We start from the raw sequence: 7,500 nt of genomic DNA on the forward strand, positions 1-7,500 counted from the left end.
TTTTCTACATGTGAACTATGTCTTGAGTTGCTACAGCATGTTTTAAAGTATAAAAGTAGTTGATTTGGTATGAAGAGAGTACTTTAGCAGCCTGCAGACAGTCTTGCTGGGGATTTATGTACTACGATGTTTGCCAAATATTTAGTTTGTCAAAGTTATTATATATTTAAATCTCGGTTTCTTGCCACTAAGGCATGCTTTCTTGTACCTTGTGAAAAGCTTTTTTATACGTTTTTTTTATGAATTCAACTCCATGCATATATTTTTTTTTTATCATTGGTTGATTGTATCTAAATATTTGCTGAATATAAAGCTTTTTGTGCAGAATGTGTAATCTATGGGTGGGTAGGAAAATGTATAATCAAGCGAGTTAACCAAAGTGCTAGCTCGCAATCTGGTGAGCACGTCACAGGACGAACTTGCAAGGTGAGAGAATATATGTTACTGAATATACAATTTCCAAATGCACCCTTTACCATGCATGTGGACACATATTGACATCCAGGTATATCTAGACATACCCACCATCCACTGGGAATAGCAGTGTACAGGATTTCATGGCTTTATAGTGTAGTCCTCAGATGTATGAAGGATCATGCAACACTGAGGAGTCATTGGGTGAAGATGCTGTGGTACTAACCCTTGCAAACACGTTCGAATTTTGCTCTATAGGACTTCGCTAACCGAGGAACATCATAATGGCAAGGAGTCTCTCAAAATTTGAAGCAAAGTCGAAGATACTACCGTTGATGATATTATTTTTTATTATTATTATTATTTTTTTTTTTTTATGCATTAATAGATTTTCCTAAGTAATTATTATTATTATTATTTTTTTTTTTTTTTTTTTTTTTTTTTTTTTTTTAGAAATAGGCATTGCATATGTTAGTGACCAAGTAAGGGTATATAGATTAAAAGTCCACTTAACACTGAGCAGAGCAATTTTTTTAAGAATAAATAAACCGATAAATAACGAGTTCTACCATATTCTAAATCAGTTGACAGTGATTGACAGTGATCTCAACTAAGATAAATGATGGATTTAATAACTAGCTTATTCTGTGAGTGTTCTATGAGCTTTACCCTGTTGAAGGTGATTACATATGAAGGTTGTTAATAATAAATTTTCCTTTTCGTCTTTACTGGAGAGGAGAGATAACTTGTAAAGTGTCTGTATGTATAAAAAGAGAGAGAGAAAAAAAAATAAAAAGGAAAGTGTTAAAGGGAATAGATCGGAAGGTCTGTTTTTTAGGTATTTTTTAGAAGACAATCTCGGTGATTATAATGGCGGTACGTACCGATCGTGGACCAGAAATTTTCCTCTTAGTTGAGATGAATGTCAGTGTAGTGGAAGCCGTTGACAGCATTTGGCAGTGGAAGTAGATGTGTTGATGTCTTTCCTGTTGTAAGGGGTGCTTTTCTGAGAGGAGATATAGGAGGCCTCTTGAGTTCTATCTGTAGTCTGTTTCCTATGGGTTAATATAATTATAATAATCATTTTGAATAAGTTGTATATGTGCTTGTTAAATTTTTTTTTTTTTTTTTTTTTGTTTCTTTTCTTTTCTTTCTCCTTTTTTTTTTTTTCTTTTTTTTCCGTCTTTCCTTGGTGATTCAAACCCAAATTGCCTATATGATGCAAGGTGAATGATTAAGAGCCATGTGATGAGTTTCTGGGGCACAAAGTCTCAGCGAGGCAGAAGTGAGTCAGTCGAGGTCATGGATGTGGCTAATAATGTTTTATCTTGTTCCATATAAATGTGATTGACATGTCAAGTGTAGCCCTGGTTTCACGCTTGCATAGGAAATTTTGTAAAGCAATGTAAAGAAGCACATTATTTGCAATAAAACATGCTAAATATTTACAAACTTTACTGCCTAGCTTTTATTGTCCTCTCCTTATTTTATTTATTTTTATTTTTATTTTTATTTTTTTTACGTTTGATAATCCTTACTTACAATATACACACCGAAATGGAGATTCATGTTTTATGTGATATGAAGATATGAGAGCATATCAATAACTATCTGCACTCTTCATTTACGATAATTGTTTATCAGATAAACAGTTGAGAACTTATTGATACATCATCTTTCAGTATAGTCCCCATCTTTGTAATCACATGTATTTTAAGATACCCTCAGAAAGAAATCCCTTTAGTTGGGCTAAATTCATACCTGAAACTAAAAAGTATTCTAGATTCTTTGCCATGGTAAAACTGTCCCCCTCATTTTTTTCTGAAAGCCACCTATGAGTGAACATAAAAGAAAGCAAACTCCATCTTTCACTTTGTTTACAGTAGTCGCATTTCAAGTTATTATGTTCTCTTTTCCTACATTCCTCTCCTTCCTTGAAGACTTTAGGTTAAAGGTTTTTCACATTTCATTAATCCTGGCATTTAACATTAACATCTTAATGTCTGTTATGTCTACAGATACACACATTATTTCCCTTCCTATGCATATAGTTTACTGTAGCATTGTTATTGTCGATTCATCATAATGCTAAATCCTTTTCTGTATTTTCACTTTGCTACTCATGTACAGGTCATCTTTATTACATATTTGTTTCCTTCATTTCACCACTACCTTACCAACCTACTAAGTTTTCTGCCTCTTTCTTCAAGTTTAGGTAACAATGCGTAATAGTAATATCAATGTACGAAGCCCTCACACAACATACTTCTAACAATTGAAACTGTTGATTTTCATTTACCTCTATACTGTTTTGTCTTTTGTGAGAATTTGTGTCAACCTCACAACCAGAAATTTTACGTCAAATTGTGTGTCAGGAAGCACGTCTCGGTTCCTTCCGAGAATCCCAATGATATGAAGATTAAGAATTTTTCTGTAGGACCTGTTCCAGTTGCTCTTCTAAAAGACAACTGTCTGATACCAGTGTAAGTTGTTAGCCATTTATCTGATTTCGAGGAGGGAGCTGAAAAAATATCTGAATACTGATATGCTAAAATCCAGTTTGTAACACATCCCTCCTCCCCTTGGACCATGGCTACCGTCGTCTTAAACGACTCCGGAACTAACCTGGAGCCGGCAATAGGGAAGAATTTTGTTGTCACATCTTATAGGGAGGAATGAATTGACGATTAGTCAGCAGTCTCCAAATAAGAGATAGAGTCACGCCTTGGCAATGGATCCGTCATCGACTAGTGGCGTATGTGCTGATTTTATGATACAAATTTAGCATCACAAGACTTTTCAGTATTATTATTATCACTGATTAACAAGAATCTATTTAATAAAATTTGAAACAAAAAGCTAGTTTTCAGGAAGCGTAACAAACGTCTGCTAATGGAAATTCCCAAAAGCAACCCGTAGACGGTCAAATATACCCGTCCAACATATGCTTGAGCGCACTTCATACATAGCGAAACATTAAACACACGACCGAACAAACTAAAGTTGGCGTATCTTACGAGTACGAGTCAGTTGGGCCTACCGTGCATGCATCTGCTCACCGGAGCTTATTTGTTCTGCCAGATCAACGTAGCCCATTTTTTCGCTGTATCCTCAGCAAATATCCAGTATTTTCTAAGTCAGGGAGTTATTTCCTGATTTGTATCTTAAATTGCAAAGAGTTGAAAAAACAAGGCATCTGAGTCAACCTCCATATATTAAAATATTAAAGCAACCAGAAGGGTTTTTATTTCATGGAGACAAATTTTACATCCAATTGATCTATTATAGAGCACAAAAAACGAAAATATGGACCAAGTTTCTATTGCCAAGCCATTTCTCATATATGTACCGTTTCAAAGTTATTTTATATAAGTAAGAAATTAGGAAATTAATATGAAGTGCCTAAACAATATAATCGTTCTTACCATCACCATTTTCTCATCCCAAAATAGTCAAAATAACGATAAATATAACGCAGTCACAAGACTTTGGCGCTTTCCCGTATAGCAGACAGATTTCGGTAATTCGGTAGCAATGGTTTGATCAAGCAACGATACAAGCGGCTAAGCATGCATGGCAGGATAACATCAAACGTGATGCTAATCTTCAAGAATCTTCTTCATATCATCAATCACACAACCACACACTCAAATTGTATGATCAAGCACCAGACAGGTCGATTTGATCAACTTTGGGTAAGAATCATTATAGCGCAGACTTGCTCATATTCGTGTCCCACTCGTACACACGACTAAATGGGGGTTGATGACTGTGCAAATATGTATGAAGTATGCACAAGTATCAAAGATCAAAGAATACGTCATCAGGCATAAATAGCAACTCAGAAGCCCTATTAAGGAGATGGGCAGAGGTAGGCCTACTTCCCATACTGTTATAAACCGTTTGGATAGCATTAAATACAAGGGGAGAAACCTCCATCGGGAAATGAGGGAAGGGTCTTACCAATATTCATGAGAGATTATAAACTATAGACCGGTGGACCTGGCTTCGTACACCTATAAAACTTTTGGCGGGTTTAGCATTGATTCCACCGAAAACGATCCTACTTATCCCAACTCTTGGACTACAATTTTCCTAGAAATTCTGAAGAATAGGAGTAACCTGGATGTAACGTCCGTAAATTTTGCAAATATGTTCGGCAAGATGTATCACAGATTTATCGTGCACAAACTGAGAAAGGCAGACTTTTGTAGGGAAATAGGAACAAATATAAGTTCTTTACCACAGGAGACAAATTAACTTGGTGGAAGGGGGTGGAAGAGGGCTCAATGTGATCTTAGGATGTCTCAAGAATCAGTACAGGGCCCTATACTTATTTTCATTTTTTTTTTGTTGTTGTTGTTGGGGGGGGGGGGTCATGAATAAAATCACAGCATTTTCAAAATCACCGCATGGATAAAACATGAAATAAAATTGAGACAAGCATTAAAGAGCTACCTTTCAACTAGGAATACATCTTCACTAGACACACAATAACATGAAATATAACAGCAAATTTGAACGGATGAGAAGCAAAAGAGACAAAAGATTGGTTAAAGAAAAGGTAACCTAGAACATATGAGGTGCGGATGGAAAACAACTGCACATCTAAAGAGCAAGAACACATCCACTGCACTCTAGCTAATCATATGACCCAGGTGGGAGCTCCTTACATTTTAAAACTATATTCCTCTCCCCCTTTGGAAGTCTCAAGTAGAATTCTCGATGGAATATAGCTTCCAGCCAATGGCACCACACTAGGTAAACGATTTGCAAGAACTGGGCCAAATATAAACAACGACCGCCAAAAAGCTATCAAAAGAAGTTGAAAACTATTGGGAGAGACTGAAGAAGTTGAAATTATATTCCTTACAAAGTCACAGAAAGAAATGGGTCATTATATACACCTCGAAGATATAAGAGTCGAGTCTTAAAAATGTCATCTCAAGATGGAAGGACTTTATAAAGCCAGGACCATCCATTAAGAAGTTATACATTAAACTATACTTGGAAGATATAAGACAATACGTGGACCCAGAGTTACAACTTCAAAAACACTAAGCTACCATAAAAAAAAATCTCCCAAAATACATGCGAGTCTTTAAGCAGAAACTACCCAGAGCAAATAACAAACGAACATTCCATTCCATACGGATTATCCTCAAAAGAGGCCATTTAAAAAGCTCTGGTATAAGAGAGTGGAAGGAAGAAAGGGAAAACGGCAGACCTCCATGTGGCAATGGTGTCTGCTTAAGAACATTCATATAAGACGAGGCAGGATACTGAAAATGATAATCATAAATAATCATGATATTTGACATAACAGAAGTGATCAGAATTATGTTATAGGAAATGATGAAATAGAAATGAGTTTAAGATTATTGATAATATATATATACTCTATTGGTGGAAAAGAGAAAACAAAATCACAGAAATACCCAATATAAATAAAAAGATACTGAATAGTATGAAAAGTTATGATAAAATTATGATATTAACAATACCGATAACAAGTGGAACAATAATAATGTTAACAATAATGATAATGATGACATTAATGAAAATAAGGATGATGATAGTAATATGTATACCAATACACACACACACACACACACACACACACACACACACACACACACACACACACACACACACACACACACACACACACACACACACACACACACACACACACACATATATATATATATATATATATATATATATATATATATATATATATATATATATATATATACACACACACACACGGTACTATCTGCAATATCAGAAAAAAAAACATTATAAGACCAGCAAAAGATAGACATAAAAATAAAACAATCCCACCCTAATTAAATCATATCCCACCACATAACAATAAAAAAAAAATAAAACATACAACACCGAAACATAAACCCCAAAACAATAAGACAACAAAAGAAAACACATATACCCGAAACAAACCACAACAAAATCATAAAAAAGAAATAAATAACACCAGAAAAAATAGAAATAAAAAATAAAGATAAAAATAAAAGACAAGACAACAAAAAAAAAACATACACCCTAAACAAAACACAACAAAATAAACGTTTAACTAAATAAATAACACCGAAAAAAAAAGAAAAAAATGAAAAAAAAAATAATAACCCAACCGGGAAAAGAACCATCGTCCCGACAACAACATTGGTTTACGTCCCACTTTTGTCTCCTGTCAAAGTTTCTCTCATGGAGGCCTTAATTGTGCTCGATTTTCTCATTGGGTGAGTTATAGGATTGATTCTGACACTTGTTTGAATGTGATGGTTGATTTAGAAGGGGTGGTATTTATTAAATGGGGGGAGAAATGATGGTGGTGAGAAGGTCAGGTTTTAACCCCTTTTTTTTGTTTTAATTTTCGTGGGTAAGTTTGCAATTGCAGATATTGTCAGGAGTTGCATTTTTATGGGATTGGTTCAACTTTTTTTTCGTTGGTATTAGGTTTAGTTAGAAATGAAGGATGAAATACGGTCGTTACAGTGGGAATTACACGAACCAAAAATATGTTTTTATTTTCCGAGTTTTGGTTAACTTTTACGTGACGTTGGGATAGTTAGAATTATTTGTTATCTGTTTTTTTGGGTATGATAGTGTCTATAGGTCAGTAGAGTATTGTATATGTTTAGAATTATATTGAATTACGGAGCTTATGATGTTTAAGTATTTAGGAGGAATATGCTTTCAGTGTATTGTATCGTATTTATTTGTTTTTTGTGTTTGTATATATGTTTGTTGTATTTGTATGTGTGTTTTTTTTATGTATTTACCCACTTTTGCTCTTATGTCATTATCATTATCTTCAGCTATTCATTTGGTCTTTTGTCATTATTATCCTAATTATCCCAATTGCTTCTCCTATTTGTTATTTCAATTCCTTTTTCACTTCCTCTCTTCCATGATGTATTGCTTATACTTATTTTCGTCTTCCTTAGTATAGTTATCAAAACTTAGAACTCTGCCATTGATAATATTCTTTGTCTTTAAGGTGCAAGAATTTATATGATGGGTTTTATGTGCATCCTTCTTGAGTTGCTGGTTAGCAATATT

The 7,500-nt window shown here is 34.4% G+C and overlaps 2 protein-coding genes across 4 annotated transcripts in view; both read left to right on the forward strand.

Moving 5' to 3' along the window:
• Positions 1-1,871, forward strand: part of Rab11 (RAS oncogene family member Rab11) — a 22,863-nt gene extending 20,992 nt beyond the window's left edge. For both annotated transcript variants that reach the window (XM_043015400.2, XM_043015416.2), the window contains one exon: positions 1-1,871. This exon is cut by the window's left edge and continues 1,573 nt beyond it. The gene's annotated coding sequence lies outside the window, so the exon portion shown is untranslated.
• A 4,703-nt stretch (positions 1,872-6,574) lies between these two features.
• LOC122252723 (AKT-interacting protein) overlaps positions 6,575-7,500 on the forward strand; it is a 145,959-nt gene continuing 145,033 nt past the window's right edge. For both annotated transcript variants that reach the window (XM_086535882.1, XM_086535878.1), the window contains exon 1: positions 6,575-6,677. The gene's annotated coding sequence lies outside the window, so the exon portion shown is untranslated. The remainder of the gene's footprint in view (positions 6,678-7,500) is intronic.

This window comes from Penaeus japonicus, unplaced genomic scaffold (assembly GCF_977035675.1).
Source record: "Penaeus japonicus unplaced genomic scaffold, GWHDUDI00000001_assembly GWHDUDI00000004, whole genome shotgun sequence".
NCBI classification, from domain to species: domain Eukaryota; kingdom Metazoa; phylum Arthropoda; class Malacostraca; order Decapoda; family Penaeidae; genus Penaeus; species Penaeus japonicus.